At 38.1% G+C, this 24,531-nt stretch overlaps 1 long non-coding RNA gene across 1 annotated transcript in view; it reads left to right on the forward strand.

The window, feature by feature from the left end:
* Nucleotides 1–22,488: 22,488 nt before the first annotated feature.
* LOC134759158 (uncharacterized) overlaps nt 22,489–24,531 on the forward strand; it is a 46,650-nt gene continuing 44,607 nt past the window's right edge. Inside the window, exon 1 of the long non-coding RNA XR_010135084.1 lies at nt 22,489–22,628. This is a non-coding gene — a long non-coding RNA (uncharacterized lncRNA). The remainder of the gene's footprint in view (nt 22,629–24,531) is intronic.

A 24,531-nucleotide genomic window follows, 5' to 3' on the forward strand; every position in this document is an offset into this window, starting at 1 on the left:
AAAACCTCCAAATGAGAATGTAACAATTCAAACTCTCCATGTTCAACCCTTCTGGGGATTAGGGTTGAGATGTTGCAACTTACTGAAAGTGGATGAGTCTCTTTGAGAAGCAGTGATGTACAATGCCCTTGTGGCCTGGAAGAGTTAATGCAGCTTTCAGCAGCCCCTAATTATCTCCTAGAAGTAGTCTGAGCTCTGAGATAACCGGACTTATTGAGAACACACAAAGAGGTAAGGGCACTAATTGCCCCCACAGGGCATTTTGGCTTCTTGTTGGCGTGGCTAAAGTATATGCCAGACCTCACTCCATGTTCATCATGTGCCCAGCTTATTGAAAATTCCATTCCCAGGTTTAAAGGCATAGATCAATGGGAGATTAAAAGAAATCCAGATAGAAACACAGTTGGTGATTTCAATTTCAAATGAAAATTAATTTACCCTCTTTCACTCCAGCCAGGTGTACAGACATTCTGCTCCGAACTTAAAAATGACACAGTAAAAATGTGGAAGCCCAACTATTATCACATAAGGAGAACAGCAAGGTGGTGGGAAAATAGACCCTGTAGCCAAACTGTATTTGAATCCCAGTTTTGAGTCCCTGCTGCGTGTCTGTGGGTAATTTACACAACTTCTCAGTTCCTCAGTTTATTCATCATGAATACGTGGGTAGCAAAAGTAAATTACTCATGGACTTCTCAGGAGTTAAAACAAAGTGCTCAGAACGGTGCCTGGCATGTAGTCAGCTCTATGTATATGTTAGCTTTTGTTATAATGTAGCCATATCTGAAACACAAACATGGCATTTTGTTGCTGAATCATGTACTTGCCGGCCCCATGTATTGCATACCTATTAGACCTGTGCTATCCAATATGGTAGGCACTAGCCACATGAGTTCATGGGCACTTGCAATGTGGCTAGTCTGGACTGAGATGAGCTGCAAGTGCAAAGCACACACAGGCTTTCAAAAACAGTACCAAAAAAAAAAAATGAATGTAAGATATCACTCACTAGCAATGGAAACCTGGGAAAGTCACTTCACATCTCTGACCCTCATGTTTCTCATCTGTAAACAAAGATGGATCTATAACATCCATCTTCTATGGTAATTATGGAGAAAAATGACATATCACATGTAAAGAATACCAGCAAGTGGCCAGGCATATATTAGGCAGGTAAATTGTGAATAGCCATTTTCTAAAAATTCTTACCATTCTGACATTAAGAGGTGACATTATTAAAAATGGAACATCTGCTCTGCCTCTCCAGCAAGGCACAATGTGGAAACCCCTTTTGAGTAGGCATGAGTAACTGATGTTACTCTAGCATAAAATGACTTCAGAAAATCATATCATCCTGAATTCTGACACATTTATATTAAAAAAATAGGATGAAAGTAGATTAATTCATAAGATACTTAATAGTTTGTTTCATTTTAAGGTATGTCAAGATTCCATACCTCAAGATCTATCATTTAGGACTAACCCAGAGAAGTGAGGATGACCTTGAGCACAGAGTGTAGAAATTATATAATGACTTATAAATATTTTTTCAACTCTTCCAAATTAAAAAGGGAGACTTCCTAGACTTCTGGTTTTCAGTTCAACATGTAAGGAGCTTGGAAATCATGTTTCATCCTCACAACAAGAAACAAGCTAAACAAAGTGAAAATCAACAAGCCTTTTTACATCTAACAGAGAATTGAGGTCACAAGGAAAACCACTGTACCAAAAGTTAAAGAGACAGGAAAATACAGAGAATCACAACTTCCTGAAACACAAGCCCAGGAGAAGAAAACACCACTGCAACCAGCAGTAAGGGGAAAACAACTGAAAGAGCTGCATGGCGCAGACCTTATTCAAGAAGAACTCTCTAGGGAAACCCAAAGACAACAGAGGAGACAAAAAAAAAAAAAAAAAGACATCTGAAGAAATTTTAGTCTTAATCCTTACAGCTAAAGCAAACAGTAAAGATAGCCTAACCCTTAGCTTAATAACATAAAATCTCATGTTAAAGGTCCATTTGCCTCAGTTCCTTTTACCCAGTACATGACATTCAGCTTTCAACAAAAAAAATTACAAGGCATACTAAAAGACAAAAAAAACAGTTTGAAGAAAGACAGCAAGCAGTAGGACAAGACTCAGATATGGAGGAGATGTTGAAATCATCAGACTGGAAATTTAAAACAACTATGACTAATATGCTAAAAGCTCTAATGGAAAAAGTACACAACATGCAAGAACAGATGAGTAATATAAGTACTGACACAGAAATTCCAAGAACAGATGAGTAACATAAGCAGAGAGATAGGAACTCTAAGAAAGAACTGAAAAGAAATGCAAGAAATCAAAAACATTGTACAGAAATGACAAATATCTTTGAGGGGCTCATTAATAGATTGAACACGGCCAAGGAAAGTCAGTGAGCTTGAAGAAAAAGAAGTGTTTTTAAAAGAAACTACACTTATTATAAAAGCAATAAATGTTGAAATCCAACAGTGAGATTTGCGGAGGATTATACCTGAGAAAAGATGTTTGATATTATATCAATTTGTTGAACATGAGATACATTTTGGCATGATTGCTATTTAAATTTCATAGACTTATTAAAGCTATATTTTTAAGTTTTATTGAGTAAGCACTGTCAAAATGGAATATTTATGACAAACATTTAATGACAAACATAATGTTTGTTAACTGATGAAATGATATATGTCAGATGATGAAATAATTTTTAGAGAATGCATTTGTTGGAATGGTTTTCATTAATGTGTCACCTGCCTTTTATTTATTTAAGATAAAACACCTGTCTTTCTCATTCCCACTTTTATTTATTGCACTTTAACTAACTAGTGCTCTCAAGAAAGCTACTTCCAGTAAAATTTTATGATATCCACTTCCTGGGTTTAATAACTCATAGTTAAATCCTGCATTTACCTGTTTCGAATTTATTTCTAAACTACTTTCACCATCTTTCTCTTCATTCTCTATACCAGTCTTATGTTGCCAGTATACATGCTACTGCATTTATATTTGGAGAAATTATAAACTTAGAGAAATTTTCTTGGGAAACTTACAGATAAGACAATGGTTACTTGGAAAACTCTAAACAGATAATTACAATTAGACTTGAAGTTACAGGACTCTCTTATAGGAATTTCTTTTTTATTTTATTTTATTATTATTATACTTTAAGTTTTAGGGTACATGTGCACAATGTGCAGGTTTGTTACATATGTATACATGTGCCATGTTGGTATGCTGTATCCATTAACTCATCATTTAGCATTAGGTATATCTCCTAATGCTATCCGTCCCTCCTCCCCCCACCCCACAACACTCCCCAGAGTGTGATGTTCCCCTTCCTGTGTCCATGTGTTCTCATTGTTCAATTCCCACCTATGAGTGAGAACATGCGGTGTTTGGTTTTTTGTCCTTGCGATAGTTTGCTGAGAATGATGGTTTCCAGTTTCATCCATGTCCCTACAAAGGACATGAACTCATCATTTTTTATGGCTGCATAGTATTCCATGGTGTATATGTGCCACATTTTTTTAATCCAGTCTATCGTTGTTGGACATTTGGGATGGTTCCAAGTCTTTGCTATTGTGAATAGTGCCACAATAAACATACGTGTGCATGTGTCCTTATAGCGGCATGATTTATAATCCTTTGGGTATATACCCAGTAATGGGATGGCTGGGTCAAATGGTATTTCTAGTTCTAGATCCCTGAGGAATCGCCACACTGACTTCCACAATGGCTGAACTAGTTTACAGTCCCACCAACAGTGTAAAAGTGTTCCTATTTCTCCACATCCTCTCCAGCACCTGTTGTTTCCTGACTTTTTAATGACTGCCATTCTAACTGGTGTGAGATGGTATCTCATTGTGGTTTTGATTTGCATTTCTCTGATGGCCAGTGATGATGAGCAGTTTTTCATGTGTTTTTTGGCTACATAAATGTCTTCTTTTGAGAAGTGTCTGTTCATATCCTTCGCCCACTTTTTGATGAGGTTGTTTGTTTGTTTCTTGTAAATTTGTTTGAGTTCATTGTAGATTCTGGATATTAGCCCTTTGTCAGATGAGTAGGTTGCAAAAATTTTCTCCCATTCTGTAGGTTTCCTGTTCACTCTGATGGTAGTTTCTTTTGCTGTGCAGAAGCTCTTTAGTTTAATTAGATCCCATTTGTCAATTCTGGCTTTTGTTGCCATTGCTTTTGGTGTTTTAGACATGAAGTCCTTGCCCATGCCTATGTCCTGAATGGTAATGCCTAGGTTTTCTTCTAGGGTTTTTATGGTTTTAGGTCTAACATGTAAGTCTTTAATCCATCTTGAATTAATTTTTGTATAAGGTGTAAGGAAGGGCTCCACTTTCAGCTTTCTACATATGGCTAGCCAGTTTTGCTAGCACCATTTATTAAATACGGAATCCTTTCCCCATTTCTTGTTTTTCTCAGGTTTGTCAAAGATCAAATGGTTGTAGATATGCAGCATTATTTCTGAGGGCTCTGTTCTGTTCTATTGATCTATATCTCTGTTTTGGTACCAGTACCATGCTGTTTTGGTTACTGTAGCCTTGTAGTATAGTTCGAACTCAGGGAGCATGATGCCTCCAGCTTTGTTCTTTTGGCTTAGGATTGACTTGGCGATGCGGGCTCTTTTTTTGGTTCCATATGGACTTTAAAGTAGTTTTTTCCAATTCTGTGAAGAAAGTCATTGGTAGCTTGATGGGGATGGCAGTGAATCTATAAATTACCTTGGGCAGTATGGCCATTTTCACAGTATTGATTCTTCCTATCCATGAGCATGGAATGTTCTTCCATTTGTTTGTATCCTCTTTTATTTCATTGAGCAGTGGTTTGTAGTTCTCCTTGAAGAGGTCCTTCACATCCCTTGTAAGTTGGATTCCTAGGTATTTTATTCTCTTTGAAGCAATTGTGAATGTGAGTTCACTCATGATTTGGCTCTCTGTCTGTTATTTGTGTATAAGAATGCTTGTGATTTTTGCACATTGATTTTTTATCCTGAGACTTTGCTGAAGTTACTTATCAGCTTGAGGAAATTTTGAGCTGAGACAATGGGGTTTTCTAGATATACAATCATGTCGTCTGCAAACAGGGACAATTTGATTTCCTCTTTTCCTAATTGAATACCCTTTATTTCCTTCTCCTGCCTGATTGCCCTGGCCAGCACTTCCAACACTACGTTGAATAGGAGTGGTGAAAGAGGGCATCCCTGTCTTGTGCCAGTTTTCAAAGGGAATGCTTCCAGTTTTTGCCCATTCAGTATGATATTGGCTGTGGGTTTCTCATAGATAGCTCATTATTTTGAGATACGTCCCATCGATACCTAATTTATTGAGAGTTTTTAGCATGAAGGGCTGTTGAATTTTGCCAAAGACCTTTTCTGCATCTATTGAGATAATCATGTGGTTTTTGTCTTTGGTTCTGTTTATATGCTGGATTACATTTATTGATTTGCATATGTTGAACCAGCCTTGCATCCCAGGGATGAAGCTCACTTGTTCATGGTGGATAAGCTTTTTGATGTGCTGCTGGATTCAGTTTGCCAGTATTTTATTGAGGATTTTTACATCGACGTTCATCAAGGATATTGGTCTAAAATTCTCTTTTTTTGTTGTGTCTCTGCCAGGCTTTGATATCAGGATGATGCCGACCTCATAAAATGAGTTACAGAGGATTCCCTCTTTTTCTATTGATTGGAATAGTTTCAGAAGGCATGGTACCAGTTCCTCCTTGTCCCTCTGGTAGAATTCGGCTGTGAATCCTTCTGGTCCTGGACTCTTTTTGGTTGGTAAGCTATTGATTATTGCCATAATTTCAGAGCCTGTTATTTGTGTATTCAGAGATTCAACTTCTTCCTGGTTTAGTCTTGGGAGGGTGTATGTGTCGAGTAATTTATCCATTTCTTCTAGATTTTCTAGTGTATTTGCGTAGAGGTGTTTGTAGTATTCTCTGATGATAGTTTGTATTTCTGTGGGATCGGTGGTGATATCCCCTTTATCATTTTTTATTGCATCTATTTGATTCTTCTCTCTTTTCTTCTTTATTAGTCTTGCTAGTGGTCTATCAATTTTGTTGATCTTTTCAGAAAACCAGCTCCTGGATTCATTAATTTTTGAAGGATTTTTTGTGTCTCTATTTCCTTCAGTTCTGCCCTGATTTTAGTTATTTCTTGCCTTCTGCTAGCTTTTGAATGTGTTTGCTCTTGCTTTTCTAGTTCTTTTAATTGTGATGTTAGGGTGTCAGTTTTAGATCTTTCCTGCTGTCTCTTGTGGGCATTAAGTGCTATAAATTTCCCTCTACACACTGCTTTGAATGTGTCTCAGAGATTCTGGTATGTTGTGTCTTTTTTCTTGTTGGTTTCAAAGAACATCTTTATTTGTGCCTTCATTTCGTTATGTACCCAGTAGTCACTCAGAAACAGGTTGTTCAGTTTCCATATAGTTGAGTGGTTTTGAGTGAGTTACTTAATCCTGAGTTCTAGTTTGATTGCACTGTGGTCTGAGAGACAGTTTGTTATAATTTCTGTTCTTTTACATTTGCTGAGTAGTGCTTTACTTCCAACTATGTGGTCAATTTTGGAATAGGTGTGGTGTGGTGCTGAAAACAATGTATATTCTGTTGATTTGGGGTGGAGAGTCCTGTAGATGTCTATTAGGTCTGCTTGGTGCAGAGCTGAGTTCAATTCCTGGGTATCCTTGTTAACTTCTGTCTCGTTGATCTGTCTAATGTTGACAATGGGGTGTTAAATTCTCCCATTATTATTGTGTGGGAGTCTAAGTCTCTTTGTAGGTCACTCAGAACTTGCTTTATGAATCTGGGTGCTCCTGTATTGGGTGCATATATATTTAGGATAGTTAGCTCTTCTTGTTGAATTGATCCCTTTACCATTATGTAATGGCCTTCTTTGTCTCTTTTGATCTTTGTTGGTTGAAAGTCTGGTTTATCAGAGATTAGGATTGCAACCCCTGCCTTTTTTTGTTTTCCATTTGCTTGGTAGATCTTCCTCCATCCCTTTATTTTGAGCCTATGTACGTCTCTGCACGTGAGATGGGTTTCCTGAATACAGCACACTGATGGATCTTGACTCTTTATCCAATTTGCCAATCTGTGTGTTTTAATTGGAGCATTTAGTCCATTTACATTTAAAGTTAATATTGTTATGTGTGAATTTGATCCTGTCATTATGATGTTAGCTGGTTACTTTGCTCGTTAGTTGATGCAGTTTATTCCTAGCCTTGATGGTCTTTACGTTTTGGCATGTTTTTGCAGTGGCTGGTACCGGTTGTTCCTTTCCATGTGTAGTACTTCCTTCAGGAGCTCTTTTAGGGCAGGCCTGGTGGTGACAAAATCTCTCAGCATTTGCTTGTCTGTAAAGGATTTTATTTCTCCTTCACTTATGAAGCTTAGTTTGGCTGGATATGAAATTCTGGGTTGAAAATTCTTTTAAGAATGTTGAATATTGGCCCCACTCTCTTCTGGCTTATAGAGTTTCTGCCAAGAGATCCGCTGGTAGTCTGGTGGGCTTCCCTTTGTGGATAACCCGACCTTTCTCTCTGGCTGCCCTTAACATTTTTTCCTTCATTTCAACTTTGGTGAATCTGACAATTATGTGTCTTGGAGTTGCTCTTCTTGAGGAGTATCTCTGTGGCGTTCTCTATATTTCCTGAATCTGAATGTTTGCCTGCCTTGCTAGATTGGGGAAGTTCTCCTGGATAATATCCTGCAGAGTGTTTTCCAACTTGGTTCCATTCTCCCTGTCACTTTCAGGTACACCAATCAGACATAGATTTGGTCTTTTCACATAGTCCCATATTTCTTGGAGGGTTTGTTCATTTCTTTTATTCTTTAAACTTCCCTTCTCGCTTCATTTCATTCATTTTGTCTTCCATCACTGATACCCTTTCTTCCAGTTGATCGCATCGGCTCCTGAGGCTTCTGCATTCTTCACGTAGTTCTCGAGCCTTGGCTTTCAGCTCCATCAGCTCCTTTAAGGACTTCTCTATATTGGTTATTCTAAGTATCCATTCGTCTAATTTTTTTTCAAGGTTTTTAACTTCTTTGCCTTTGGTTTGAATTTCCTCCTGTAGCTTGGAGTGGTTTTATCGTCTGAAGCCTTCTTCTCTCAACTCATCAAAGTCATTCTCCGTCCAGCTTTGTTCTGTTGCTGGTGAGGAGCTGTGTTCCTTTGGAGGAGGAGAGGCGCTCTGCTTTTTAGAGTTTCCAGTTTTTCTGCTCTGTTTTTTCCCCATCTTTGTGGTTTTATCTACTTTTGGTCTTTGGTGATGGTGACGTACAGATGGTTTTTTGGTGTGGATGTCCTTTCTATTTGTTAGTTTTCCTTCTAACAGACAGGACCCTCAGCTGCAGGTCTGTTGGAGTTTGCTAGAGGTCCACTCCAGACCCTGTTTGCCTGGGTATCAGCAGCGGTGGCTGCAGAACAGTGGTGGCTCAGATGGAAATGCAGAAATCACCCGTCTTCTGCGTCGCTCACGCTGGGAGTTGTAGACTGGAGCTGTTCCTGTTCAGCCATCTTGGCTCCACCCACCAGGAATTTCAAAGAAAAAACTTTGTAGGCAGTTTAAATATCTTGAAAGCTCAAGATAAAATGCATGGAGAGGTGTTTAGTATTCTTCATAGGCATGGTGTGCATGCTGTCTGGAATAGAGAAAACTTGCATGACTGAATTATTTAATTATTTGTAACACATAGTGTTATTACTATTGATATTTAAATGCAATACAAATGCTTCCTGATCGTTTGTTAATTTTCTTTATTTTGGGTCTTCCTGTAATTTCACTTCTCCTTGTCCCCTGGAAAAGACAAAATACTGAAATTTTACTTAGTTTTTACATGTGCTTTTTCCAGTTTGTTCTTAGGGAGTATCAGAGCAGCCCAGTACTGCAAGAATCTCTGCATGATTTTTTTTAGAAAATAAAATGAATGGTGTTTTACTAGAGTGAGTATTAAGAACTCACAATATATGGAATATTCAATGCCTTTCTGCTTGTAAACCTCTCCAAGAGCCTCCTTGACAGATTTCCTCTCCCTCTGTCTTCTCTGCATCAGTGTTAAAACTGTCCCATCTCTACCGGATGCCTCACTATTCCCTGATCATCCAGGAGCTGGATCTCCACTTTTGTCTGCCCCGCAACACAGACCCAGTGTTTTGGGCATAGTACATACTCAGTAGTCATTTATAGTATTAAACTGGAGAGGAGACACCAAAAGCATTTGACTCTCCCTAAGAGGTTTGTATAGTGACCTTTCCATACATAATCTTTCTTCTAGTAACAGAATTAGAGGCTACACTTTCCTCTACAAACTTTCCTGCTTCCCTAGCTTGCAAACTGGGTAGGACTGTCACTCCTAATGTTTTTGTCTCCCCTGGCCAAGGTATGGACACACAACCCAAGCTAGGTCAATAAAATTGCACTTTCCAGGGATGTTTATCTGAGCTAAGCTACAGAAAAATTGAAAACAAGTGGTCTACTATCTATTCCTTCCCAGCCCAGCAACACAGGACCTCTGGGACTTCTTAAGTTCATTTCTGCCTCCAATACCTTTGCTATTGTCAGTCCCTCTAACCAGAATGTTCTTCTCCAGACACTTACCTGGTTTCCTCTACCATTGTATTTCCATCTTTTCTCAAAAGTCATGTTGTCCAGAAAGAACTTTCCAGAGAATACCATGTTAAATAGCTCCATCTCCCTGCCTTGCCACTTTCTTTCCACTTCTTTTCCTTTTTTTTTCTTTTAAGAGAGAGTTTCACTCATATCGCTCAGGCTGGAGTGCAGTGGGCAATCTTAGCTTACTGCAACCTCCGCCTTCCAGGTTCAAGCCATTTTCCTGCCTCAGCTTCCTGAGTAGCTGGGATTACAGACGCCTGCCACCAAGCCTGGCTAATTTTTGTATTTTTAGTAGAGATGGGATTTCACCACTTTGGCCAAGCTGGTCTTGTACTCCTGACCTCAGGTGATCCACCCACCTTGGCCTCCCAAATTGCTGGGATTACAGGAATGAGGCACCATGCTCAGTCTTCTTTATTGTTTTTTATTGCTGTTTTTGTCATGTGAAATTTCTATGTGCCATTATTGGTTTACTTGTTTTCTCCCTCTCTCACTCCTATGGGAGAGGGTAGGTACCTGTTGTGGCTTGTTAATGAAGAAGACATTTGCCTAGCACATAGTAGATAATAAAAACATATGTATTGAATGAAAGATTAAATAAATGCTACTAAATCCCTGGAATTGCCCTGGTTCCTGTCCTTTCTGAAATTCCATTGGTTGTTGAGCTTTTCCCTGGGACTGCAACATGAAGAGCAGGATGTTGGGATCTTCGGGAAATTCAAGAGTCTCCATCTTCCAGGAGCTTCTCAGATCGTAGCAGAGACAAACAAGTAATCAACTCATTGAACATCCAAGTAAACGGCTGGAGTATTAATAGAAGCAGGTTCAAACTGTCAGGAGGCAGCAGTGACAGCTGATTCATGTGCATGCCCATTAGTGCACTCATCTATTCGGCACTGATTGCCTGCCTAATAAGCTTCATTCTGTGTGCAAGATCCTGTCAATGTGAATCTCATACACCCTGATATGGTTTGGCTGTGTCCCCACCAAAATCTCATCTTGAATTGTAGCTCCCATAATTCCCATGTGTCATGGGAGGGACCTGGTGGGAGGTAATTGAATAATGGGGGCAGGTCTCCATGTGCTGTTGTCATGATAGTGAATAAGTCTCATGAGATATGATGGTTTTATAAAGGGGAGTTCCCCTGCACACGCTCTCTTGCCTGCCGTCATGTAAGACGTGACTTTGCCTCTCATTCACCTTCCACCATGATTGTGAGGCCTCCCCAGCCACATGGAACTGCAAGTCCATTAAACCTCTTTCCTTTATAAATTGCCCAGCCCCAGGTATGTCTTTATTAGCAGCATGAGACCAGACTAATACTCCCCCAATATTCCAATGGGGACATATATATATACACGGATCTGTTACAAGAAGTCTGGAGGAAAGAATGATTTCATCTGGAAGAATTTAGAGAATGCTGCACATAATCACAGTAGTGAATGTTTGCTCCCCACTTTCCACGAGCAGACCCTACTTGAAGCCTGTCATGCATTAGCTCATTTATTAAGTATTTTATGGTTTTATACTATTATTCCCATTAAAGAGTGGGTGACAAATATTTTCCTCAAGTAGGGACATTTGCACATAAAAATAATAGTTAACATCTTTTGAGGATTTTTTATGTATTGGAAATTATTCCACATGCTTTATATCTTCCAGCATGTTTATTAAAACTTCTACAATTATCCCCATTTTTGCACACAGAAAGCTGAAGTCCGGAGAGGTCAAATCACCTGGACCAAAGTTTTTAAAAATTCATTAACCAATTTATGTTGGAAGCTTCAAAATTTTGTTGTGAAAAATCAGAACTTGGTGATGACCTTGAGCAGTAGGATATAATTAACTCTCTCAAGCTTAGCGTTCCAATAATGGAACACTAGGCATAAATGGATTAAGGGGCAGAAGTGGGATCTGAGTTTAGGTAGCCCAGGCTTTTAACATCTACCTCTGCCTCCTCTGCTAGGTAAATAAGACATTTGAGTTGAGTCTTGGGGAAGACATTTGCCTGATAGAAAAAAGGTGCAGGCATCCGAAGCAGAGGAGAGATGTGTTCGTTGGTTAGGGCTGCCATAATACCTTGGTAATTTATTCTTTCATGGATCTGGAGACCAGAAGTCCAAGAACAAGGTGTTGGCAGGGGCGGTTCCTTCTGAAGGCTGAGGGAGATCCTGTTCAATGCCTTTCTCCTGGTTTCTGATGGCTCTTGGGAATCCTTGGTGTTCTTTGGGTTGTAGGTGCATTACTCTAGTCTCTGCCGTTGTCTTCATGTGGCCTTCTCCTTCTGTGCATCTCTATTTTCTGTCTTACTGGATACCTGTCATTGCATTAAGAACCTACCTAATCAAGGGTGAAACTTGAGATCCTTAGTTTTTTTTTTTTTTTTTTTTAAATTTTTGAGATGGTGTCTCACTATGTTGCCCAGGCTGGAGTACAGTGGTGCAGTCAGCTCAATGCAACCTCCACCTCCCAGGTTTAAGCAATTCTTCTGCCTCAGCTTCCAGAGGAGCTGGGAATACAGGCACATGCCACCATGCCCAGCCAATTTTTGTATTTTTAGTAGAGATGGGGTTTCATCATGTTGGTCAGGCTGGTCTCGAACTCCTGGCCTCAAGTGATACACCCACTGACCTCAGCCTCCCAAGGTGCTGGGATTACAGGTATGATCTGCCATACCTGGTGAAGATCCTTAGCTTTATTACATCCAAAAGACCTTAATGCCAAATAAGGCCACATTCTGAGGTTCCTAGTGGAAATATATTTTGGGGGTCACAATTCAACCTGCTACAGAGGGCACATGCAAGGCGTGGGGCCACAATGCAGTTGGAGGAGGTGAGCTGTTCATGTAAGCTGTGAGGTTTCATGGTGCTGTGGCCAGGTGGAGATGAGGCTGGGAAAACACTTTAAGCAAACAAGTGGCATTATTTGATTCCCTTGGGGTTTTGTGACCATAGAAATTAAAATGAGGATGGATTAGAATGAAGAAAAACTGATGGCCCAGGGAGTCAGTGGAGACAACACTGTGACATGGGAGAGACCTGGACAAGGGTCACTGGCTGCAAGGCTGTTTCTGCTTGACAGAAGTAAGCAAAGCCCCATGGACAGGTATCATTGGAGCTGAGAATGTCTTTCTACAACTATTTGTACCTCTCAGTCTTAGACACACAAACATATTCTAACTAGGTCTAGAAAATAACCTAATACATTTTAAACATGCTTTTTTGATTTTAAACTAGTGGCCAGGTATGGTGGCCCACGCCTATAATCCTATCACTTTTGGAAGCTGAGGAGGGCAGATCACTTGAGGTCAGGAGTTCCAGCCCAGCCAAAATGGTGAAATGCCTTCTCTACCAAAAATACCAAAACTAGCCAGGAATGGTGGTGCTCAACTATAATCCCAGCTACTTGGGAGGCTAAGGCAGAAGAATTGCTTGAACCCAGGAGACAGGTGTTGCAGTGAGCCGAGATCACACCACTGCACTCCAACCTGGGCGACAGAGTAAGTGAGATTCTGTCTCAAAAATAAATAAATAAAAATAAAATAAAATAAAAACTAATGGGCAAATGCTAAACCAGTGATGGAAATCATGTCTATTTTAATCTATGTCAATCATTGGATGAGGGTATCAATATGAAGTAGCTTAAACAATTAATATCAGTTGATGTAAACTGTAAAACAGGTTGATTCCTGAGGAACTTTCTTGTGTAGCTATTTCACATACATGTCTATGCCTTCTGATCAGTTGTTTATATGAACAAATAATTGACAGAGCTTCATAAAATGATTACACTACTCCCTTCCTCATTCTTGGCATAAACACCTAGCATTTATCAGCTGCATAATGAAACTTCCAGTTGCATTCAAATTAGTACATTTGAATGCTTAAAATTTCACGTCAAAAAAAATGCGACATCATCAAAGGGAAGTGAATATGATATATATATATACTCACTTCTAGAAAAATGTACAGCATTTTATTTCCATAATAATGGCCATTTCTCTTTGTGAGAATTAAATTTCAAGTTAAAAAGAGTAGTTCTGTTCACTTAGAGAGTTTTGCAGACCAGAGACAGAGTGGCTTAAATTTTGGACAAATAATTTAAAATATTTTCAAAGAGAACTGCTTTTTAAAATTCATTTCTAAGAAACATGCTTTCTTATTAAAAAAATTTTAATAGTTTTCTTGCTCTTCATTTACAACAGATCACACTTTGCTTAGAACATTAAATGCCAATGTTTTATTTCATTATTTGTGCTTCATTTAGCTGCCTTACTAACTAAGAACACTTATGCAAAAAAAAAAACTTTATAATTGCTTCATAGTTGGGCTCTTTTATTTTCAAAAGTTTTTGTATAACTCCAGTACTGTGTAAGAAGAAAAAAATTATTCAGCCTGTCACATTTTTGTTATAAATTCCACATTAGGCAAATATACGTGTATAAGACTATTTCCTTCAAAATCCTTTAACTTTTCCCTTTAATTGTAATATTCTTTTAGTTTTAATTCTTGATAGTTTTATTTTAGCTTCTTTAATCAGTTTTCATTTTAGATACAGATTAATAATACAATTTTCATGATGCATCTATAACATGCTTGTAAAATTCATCAGCTTTGCTTTTTGATAGTGAAGTTAAAATGATGGTTAATTTGCAACAGGTGCTCATTCCCATTTTTAAAAATTCAAACTGTCTGTGGATTGATAGATGCATGTACCAGAAAACTATAAAGAAAAGAAAGAAATGGTAGATACAAAGTTCAGGTCAATGTTATCTCTGCAAAGAGGTAGTGGAGAGAATAGGATAGAACTGAAGAAGGAGATGTGGGACTCCTAGACAATTCCTATTGTCATGTCTCTTAAGCTAAATGAGAAACTCGCAGGGTATGTACGTTACTCTTAATCTTTAGACACTTCACATATTTTAGAAATATGTATTTCTGTGTATTCAATCTTTAGTAAAGATAATTTTACAAAAAGAACAAGCATGTAACAGATGGAATGTACTGCGCCCTTATAAGAAAGTAACATAAATGGCCCCCTTGCTTACCAACTCATTTGGGAGTTGAGTAAATATCATTTTTAAATATTGTATGCCCTATAATCTCAGCACTTTGGGAGGCCAACGTGGGAGAATTACTTGAGGCCAGGAATTTCAGATAAGCCTAGGCAACATAGCAAGACCCCATCTCTACCATTAATATATTAGACAACAAAATATTAGGTGTGGTGGCATGCACCTGTAGTCTCAACTACTTGGGAAGCTGAAGTTGGAGGATTGCTTGATCCCAGGAGTTTAAGGCTGCAGTGAGCTAAGGTTGCACCACTGCACTACAGCCTGGGTGGCAGAGTAAGACCCTGTCTCTACAAAAGATTAAAAAATTAAAAATAAATATCTTCCTATAACTCTACTATCCTCTGGTCATTTAATATTAAATATGTTCCCCCCAAAAGCAGTAGGCTTTCATATTGGATGAATTTTACTCTTATGGACATCATTCTAAAACGAAATTGTTACAACAAAATTAAAAGAACTCGTAGTTCTTTTTTGTTCCTATTAACAGATTTTCAAGTTTAAAGTACACTCTTCTTAGTATTTTACAGCATTGCAATGGTCCATTTGTAAGAGATAATCATCATCTATTTTGTTACAGGAAGGGTGGGGTTTCCTACTGCTCTGGCTTGTTGAGAAATTTCCAGTTGGTTCTACTTATTCTATTAATACTTATTCCTAACACAATCATGTTTGAAGTTTTCCACTTACACCATCACTACCCTCTAGTTGTCACCCTTCATTTTAAGGGACCTAAGAGTGCCTTGAGTTCTTTAGCAAAGGGTAGTCAGCATACCAACTTCCAACCTAAAATCAGGGAAAGATGAATAATGTATAACAAGAACAAAGACAATAAAATAGAAAAGGTTCTGAAATTCTACTCTCTTTTCAAGCTAAACAATTAGCCTTCCACTGTTTCATAGATGTTAGGAGATATGAGACCCCAAGGTCAGAGAGGAAGGGTGTTTTCATTCTCAGCACAGCAGACAGCATGAGCTTCAGGTCCACATTTGGCTCCTCTTGTCCCTCATGTTCCACAGGGGCAATGAAGAGGCAGGTCCACATACCTGCTGTGTATACAAGAGGGTCTGTGTCATAGCTGAGGAATTCTAAGTGTAGGAACGCTTGAATCTTATAAAGTGGTCTGCAAGCAAACCTGCCCAAGCATTGCCCCAGAGAGAGGCATAGTATTTATTATACTAGTCATGAGACAAGTAAGCCTTCTGACCCAGAGGACAGATCTCTTCCTTCTGAGGCCATCTGCTATGTAAACAGAACAAAAGTTTTGTAAACACTATGGAGAATTTGCCTACAACACAAATAGACACAGTCATGTACCATATAATGATGTTTTGGTTAATTATGGACCACATATATGACTGTGTTCCCATAAGATTATAATGGATCTGAAAAATTCCTAACATTTAGTGTTATGGTTTGGTTATGGTTTGTTTATCTCCACCAAAACTCATGTTGAAATTTGATCCCCAGTGTGGTGGTGTTGGGAGGTGGGCCCTAGTGGGAGGTGTTGGGTGATGGGGGCACATCTCCAATGAACGGCTCAGTACTGTTCTTGTGGTAGTGATTGAGCTACCACTTTGGCAAGACTAGGTTAGTTCTCATGGGACTGTATTAGTTCCTGAAGAGTGAGTTTTTATAAAGCCTTTGCTGTCTCTCCTTGCTCATATCTACTTCTCCTTTGACCTCTGCCATGTTTAGATGCACCATGAAAGCCCTCACCAGAATCCAGAGCCATGCTCTTGAACTTCCCAGCCTACAGAACTGTGAGCCAAATAAACCTTTTGTTTATAAATCACCAAGCCTCAAAGATTGTTATAGCAACACAAAACAAAGACATCTAGTGATGCTGTAGCTGTCATAACATCATAAAACAACACATTACTCATGTGATTATAGTAATGCTGGTACAAACAAACCTACTATGCTGCCAGTCATAAAAAAGTATAGCACATACAATTATGGACACTACATGATACTTGATAATGATAATAAGTGACTATCTTACTGGTTTATGTATTTATTATACTATACTTTTTATCGTGATTTTACAATGTACTCCTTCAAATTATAAAAAATAAGTTTACTGTGAAACAGTATGTTGTTTTACACCAGCAGCAGCCTCATACATCTTGTGTTTACCATGCTTGCTGATTGCATCATTTTCTCTTCTGCATATTTTAAACTCATGTTGCTTTGTTCAACATGGCCCCTAAGCATACAAAATCTACTGCTAATGTTGCCAGCGAAAGACCACATCAAGTGACTGATTTCGAAATGAAATTAAAAGTGAAGTAAGGACTACAAAGGTAGAAAGTCAGTGATGGCTATTGCTTGCCAGTCAGACATGTCCCATTCCACCGTAACTATAATCTGGAAGAACAAGAACAAAATGATGGAAGCTGTTAGAGGATCTGCTTCATTGAAGGCAAGGAGACTAACACAATTTTAAGAAGGGCCTATATCAGACATGGAGAAACTGCTAACGACCTGGAATGAAGACCAGACACACAGGTGTATTTCTCACGGCATTGTGACAATTATGGTCAAAGCAAAAAGTTTGCCTGGGATGTTGAAAAAAAAAGGCCGAACCCCATTATAATGTTGAATTTGCTGCAAGCTCTGGATAATATAAATATTTCAAGAATTATTATTATTACCTAATGTAAAAGTGAATGGTGAGTTTGCAAGAGATAATGTGAAGGAAGCTGAAGAATTTTTAGAAACTGTAAGTAAGTTAATTGTGGAGGAAAATTACTTGCCAGAGCAAATCTTCAGTAGGAATAAAATTTCTCTATTCTGGAAAAGGCTGCCTGAAAATATTTTCATCTGTAAAGAGGGAAAGTCAATATGGGGTTTCAGGGCTCTTAAGGACAGGATAACAGTCTTGATTGGGAGCAGTGGAGCAGGCTATAAATTGAATTCTTTTGTGATATGGCACAGTGAGAACCCCAGGTCTTCAAGTATATAAGTAGGCACTTCACTGGCAGTGGACTACAGGAATAATAAGAAGTCATGAATGACCCACGTCCTCTCCTAAGTGCCCTCTCAAATTGCTATGCCAGAGAAATGGAGAAGCACAATTGGGAACTTTCAAGATTTTGCTTATTGTTGATAATCCTCACACATCCTCCTTTACTGGTGATCTTCATCCCAGTATGGAAGTAGTGTTTCTCCATTGGACAATCAGAAGACACTGATGCAATTTTGAAGGGATTATGACATATATAATTGCCTCAGGAACTTGCATGAGCTTGGCATAATGTCACCAAGGAGTGTGTAAATGGCATTTGGAAGAAGATATTCAAGAGGTTTGTTCATGACTTCAGAGTATTTTGCAAAGGATGAGGAGGGTGCAAAAATCAATAAGGCTGTGTGGTTGAGATGGCAAACAATTTTATTAAGCTAGCTGTAAATGAGGATGAAATTGAGGAGCTCACAAATAAAGGTGGTTCCTGATGAACTGACTAATGAGGAGTTGTTGGAACTGGAACAGGAATACCCAGCTGAAAAGAGAGGCCAAAGAGAAGAAAAGCACGTGAGAAGATAAAGAAGAACCTCATGAAAATTCACAATGACGAATTTAGCAGAAGCTTTTGCAGACCTCAACAAATTCCTTGAAAGTTTGAAAACATGGACCCCAACATCAAAATGTTTTCATTAATAGAGAATATTCATGGTGCATTATCTGCTTACAGGCAAATGTATGACAGAAAAAAAGAGAAGCCAATCAAACAAACCACCATGGACATATTTCCGGAAAGAGTGACTGTTCACAAAAAGAGCTTCAGGCGGGTCTCTTAGGAGATCTTCCAGAAGAAGAAAGCATTGTTATAACAGATGGCAGCTCCACGCTGTGTGTTTGTGTCTTAATTTTTAACAAAATGTTTAAAAAATAAAATATTTTAAAAATGGCAAAAAGCTTATGGAATGAGAATATAAAGAAAATATCTTGTACAGCTGTGTAATAGGTTTGCATTTTAAGCTCAGTGCTATCACAAAAGAATCAAAAGTTTTAAAAATTGAAGAGTTTATAAAGTTAAAAAGTTATACTAAGCCAAGGTTAATTTATTATTTAAGAAAGAATATTTTTAAATAAATTTATTGTAGCCTAATATAGTGTGTATAAAGTCTACAATAGTGTAATGTCCTAGGTCTTCCCATTCACTCACCACTCACTCACTTACTCACCCAGAGAAACTTCCAGTCCTGCAAGCTCCATTCATAAGTATCCCCATGTAGGACACTTATAGGGGTGCCTTAATTGGGATACCTTTTTAAAATATTTTATACTGTATTTGTACTGTACTTTTTCTATGTTTAGATATACAAACACTCACCATTGTGTTACAGCTGCCTACAGTATTCAGTACAGTAACCTGCTGTGCAAGTTTGTAGCCTTAGAAGCAACAGGCTATATGATATAGTGTAGGTGTGTAGAAGGCTATAGTGTAGGTGTGTAGAAGGCTTTGCGTAAGTACAATCTATGCTGTTCGCAAAACGATGAAATTGCCTAATGGCACACTTCTCACTACGTGTCCCTGTTATTAAGCAACACATGTCTGTATAAAAAGGTGAAAGGAACAGGCAAATGCATTAGGGAAGAGAACTGGAAAAAAGATTGATTATAAAACATCTCTTTAGATTGTCACCTGACTGACTTCATTAGCAACTATTGTGCTTCACTCCTAAGTCACATTAGTAATTTGTTTCCCTTCATCTGAAATATTCATGTGTCTTATACTTGCTGGCAAAGTTCTTTTGGAGCCCCTTTTTTCAGGTAGGGTTCAAGGAAAAGAGGAGGTTATTAGAGATATTTTCCACAGCTCTGGTTTCATTACTGCAGTAGTAAATAAGAAACATTAAAGTCTTCAACTTATCCTTGCTCTCACTAATCAGCAGCTGAAAATTCTGTGCTTATCGTTTAAGAAGCATTCCCTTAGCAATAAAAACCTCTTTACCTCAGCTTCTCTTAATGAAGAGTGCATACAGTACCCTCCCCCGAGAGGGAAAATGGGATGTGCAGGAACAGATAAGCATCCTCCATAACTTCCAAACACCAGCACCAAAACGAAACTCCAAGGAAAAGCACATTTGCCCTCTCTCCACCCTCTACCCACTGGCTGGACAATTTTAGTTCGTGGGGATATCTGATGACTCCCTGTTTTTTAATTTTTCATTATTTTTTAAATTTTTGTATATTTAGGGGGTACCAATGCAGGTTTCTTTCTTACATGCGTATATTGCACGGTGGTGAAGTCTGGTCTTGTACTGCAACTATCACCCCAATAGTGAACATTGTAACCAACAGGTAATTGTTCAGCCCTGGCCCTCCCTCCCACTCTCCCACCTTTTGGAGTCTCCAGTGTTAATTATTCCAGTCTGTATGTCCATGGGTACCCATTGTTTAGCTCCCCCTTGTAAGTGAGAACATGCAATATTTGATTTTCTGTTTTTGAGATATTTCACTTAGAATAATGGCTCCCCTAAGTGTTTCTCCCTTATAAAGGAATCTAAAAATCTTCCAAGCTGCAAATCAAGAGCTATTATTTTGGTCTTTTTCTTCTCCTGGGGCAGCTACTTCCTGAGGTTGTAAACAGCATCAGACCAGGTGGAAATTAGATGTACTAGGATATGAGTTGAGGTTCCTGAATCAATATCACATTATGGTCCTAGAGGCAAGAAGGTGAGAACTTGTCTCATTCCACTAGTAAATCCTTGGGTGTTCTTAAAGCTGTCAATCATGAACTAAACTTTGTAAAAATCACGTGGAGAGATTGCAGAATGAAAAGAAACTGATACTATATTGCCTTGAAAACTACTATAACAAGAAGAAGGTCAAATGATGGTTCATTGAAGACAATGTCGGAATAAGTACCCATAGAGCTATGGTTTTTCATTTCTACCTACAGGCTTTATATTATTTTTCAAGTCTCTGCAACACCAACAGCTAGTTAACCATTTGATTTGATATGGATATTTGTGTGTATGTTGGGGATGATGGGGAAATAAATACACACAGCTCTTTTAATCCGTTAAAGAAAAATGTGACTTAACTCGTGCTACTTGAAGTGAGTTTAAAATGGTATCTGAGTTTCTTCAACAGGTATCTGCTTCACAAAAGTGAAATTTTTTACAAACTAAAACATAATCATAAAAACTCTGTGGATTGGAATCTAATCCTGCTTTAATTCAAAATGGAAAGCTAGTTTTACTCAAACATATCTAGTTTGAGCAATATTCCCATAATAACTCAAAAGAGCACACAAATTCACTAAGTCTTTAATATCAGTGTTAATTATCAGATAATCAAGATTCTTTTTGCACATACTATGTGGCTTGATAATTCTGACCTTGGCCAGTTCCTCATACTGCATGGAAAAAGCAGAAGGAACTCAGGAGCAGATATTATTTTTAATAAAAATAACGAACAGTTCCCAACATTAATTTTAACTATTATTAGTTGCTATAGGAAAGGTCAACATAGCATGAACTCATTTTTTACTGCCCTGTAGAGATATATGAGGATCCTTCCAATTTTTCTCTCTATAGTAGAGGAATACAATGAAAGTTATTTAACAATAATGGTGAGTTTTTACGTATATTTTTCAGCAGGTTATGGGTCACCATTTTTCTGTTCTTCTAAATGAATCAAGAAAATACAGTGTGTCTAACTGATCAAACACAACATAGTAGGCAAAAAACGATTTTTCACGTCAGCAAACAAGGAAAGTAATTTGGTCCAAAGGATTTTTTAAAAATCCTGATTTGTGTAGTTTGTTCACACTGGATTTATTGATTATTAGTTGAATTAGCTCTATCTACTGGCATTCACCCAGCCTGCCTGAGTTGACATTCCTGTCCTACCTACCATTTACTAGTTGTATGGCCTTGATTAATTCTCTAAGGCTCAGGTTCTTCAACTTTTTTATAATATTAAAATTTATTACTAATTTAGAATGAAAAGGAACTGATGCTATAATCTCTCCAGATGATTTTTACAAAGTTTAGTTTATGATTGGCAGCTTTAAGAACACCCAAGGATTTACTAGTGGAATGAGACAAGTTCTTGCCTTCTTGCCTCTAGGACCATAATGTGATACTGATTCAGGAACCTCAACTCATATCCTAGTACATCTAATTTCCACCTGGTCTGATGCTGTTTACAACCTCAGGAAGTAGCTGCCCCAGGAGAAGAAAAAGACCAAAATAATAGCTCTTGATTTGCAGCTTGGAAGATTTTTAGATTCCTTTATAAGGGAGAAACACTTAGGAGAGCCATTATCCTAAGTGAAATAACTCATTAATTTATTTTTATTAATAAATAATCATTTATTTATCATTAATTTATTTTTACAACATATTGGATACTGTTAAAAGCGTTTTGCACAAGTTAATTCATCATTATTTATAACATCTCTATGAGATAGTGTATTAGTCCATTTTCACACTGCTGATAAAGACATATCTGAGACTGGGCAATTTACATAAGGAAGAGGTTTAATGGACTCACAGTTCCACGTGGCTGCGGAGGCCTCTCAATCATGGTGTAAGGTGAAAGCACATCTCTCATGGTGGTAGACAAAAGAAGAGAACTTGTGCAGGGAAACTCCCCTTTATAAAACCATCAGATTTCATGAGACTTATTCACTATCATGAGAACAGCACAGGAAAGACCTGCCCCCATGATTCAATTACCTCCCACTGGGTCCCTCCCACAACACATGGGAATTGTGGGAGCTACAATTCAGTATGAGATTTGGGTGGGGATGCAGCCAAACTATATCAGATAGATAACTACTATTATCACCATTCTATTTTTTTCAGATGAGGAAACGGAGATTCAGAAAAATCAGGTCATTTGTCTGAGGTCCGAGTACTGTGTGATAGAGCAAAGATTTGAACCCAGGTAGGCAGCTCTGACACCTTGACTTCTGATGACTGTGTTAGGTTCTCTGTCAACAACACTTCCTTAGGTGGTCAGGAAGTTGTGAGAAAATGCTGGTCAGGCGCATAACCCAGTGTCTGGCATATAGTGAGTACTTCAAATTCTTACATAAAATTGTCATCCACACAAACTTCCTGGGAATGATAATTAAGTCTCTACTATAAATGAGTTTAATAAGTACAACACAGGTGATGAATAACATGTACCTTAAGCAATGTAGATGTGTACCAATTTTCCCACTGAGAAAGCTCCATTTTTCTATTGTTGGTGACATCATTCTCTCCATCACTCAGAATTGGTTTTTAAAAATACTTTATATATACATACAAAATAAAGAAGAATAAAACCATTATCAGTTTCACTGGGCTATAAGTTAAGGTGTTGGCAGGACTGGCTCCTTCTGAAGAATCCAATTCCTTGCCTTTTCCATAATCTAGTGGTCTTCTGCATTCTTTGGATCCTGGCCCCTTCCTCCATTGACAAAGTGCATCACTACAATCTCTGCTTCTGACATCCCATCGCCATCTCCTCTGGCTTCTCATGTGTCCCTCTCATAAGGACCATTGTAGTTATCTCAGGCCCACCTGGGTAATGCAAGCTAAACTGTTCCATCTCAAAATGCTTAAATTAATCACATTTGTAAAGTCCCTTTTGCCATATCAGGTTATATTCACAGGAGCCAGGGAGTAGGGTATGAACATATTTGGGGGGCCATTATTTAGACTACTACACTCCTATCCTTTTTCTTTTCTTTTTTTAAAATTAGTGCTAGCATACTAAGCCAGCTCTGTTTCCTTACACATCTAATCTAACTGCCTCCTAATTGGTCTGCTGGCTCAGAGGTGAAGCAAAAGTGATATTGAGAAGTATACACATTCTATGGGCACCAATTTGTGAGGCTGCCAAAAGATGCCAGAGAATGTTTTTATTGCAATTTTGTACTGAGTTACTAACTTTATGTTTGTTGTCCATGAAACATATAAAAGTGTCCCTAATATTATTTCTGTATTTATTCATGTCTAGGCAAATATCAACACCAGATAGGGAGAGACAGCGCAAATGCATTGCATTGTCTTTGGGCACCATTTATTTTCAATGTGTCAGTATACCTGCCTCAGTTGTTTTGTGTTACCAATCCTACACTGCAATACCAAATCCACCCTTTCAAAATACGGGATACTGGATTATTTAACAACAACAACAAAAAATGCACACACAATGAGGAACAAAGACAGTCAGTGGCTCCCAATTGCCTACAGTTATGATTCTCAAATGTATTCAAGTTCAAGAATAACTAAGTCACATTGCTCCAGGAATGTCATAAATTAAAAAAAAAAAAAAAAAAAAAAAAAGCAAGTACTTTAGCTTCAGACATGCCTGGGGTTAAATCCTGATCCTGCCCTTAGTAGCTATCTATGCATCTTTGGGTAGAGTGCATGTCCTCTTGGAGATTTTGTCCCCTAATCTGAAGCATTTGTGGAGAGAATAAAATCAGATATTACATATAGGGCACTTAGCACAACACCTGGCACTTGATAGAGACTCAAAAATCTTATATCCTTCTCTCTCCTTTAGATAAATACCATGCTCTTCACAGAAAACTATGAAATGTTAATTATTCAAATTAGAAGCAATATTTTTTAACAGACTGTGTGATATGTACTATAAAATATAAACTCTAAGGGAAAGATCTCAAGAAAGCAAAAGCTGTTAGACTAAATGCAATCAACTAAGTCTATATTTTGGAATAAACCATCCTTGGCTATCTTCATATATTGACATGGACTAACATTTGCTAGCAGATGAACAGAAGCAGTGGGTGCCAAATTTCAAGAAAAATATTTTGGATAGAAAAATTGCAAAA

The sequence above is a fragment of the Gorilla gorilla genome, chromosome 8 (genome assembly GCF_029281585.2).
Source record: "Gorilla gorilla gorilla isolate KB3781 chromosome 8, NHGRI_mGorGor1-v2.1_pri, whole genome shotgun sequence".
Classification (NCBI taxonomy): domain Eukaryota; kingdom Metazoa; phylum Chordata; class Mammalia; order Primates; family Hominidae; genus Gorilla; species Gorilla gorilla.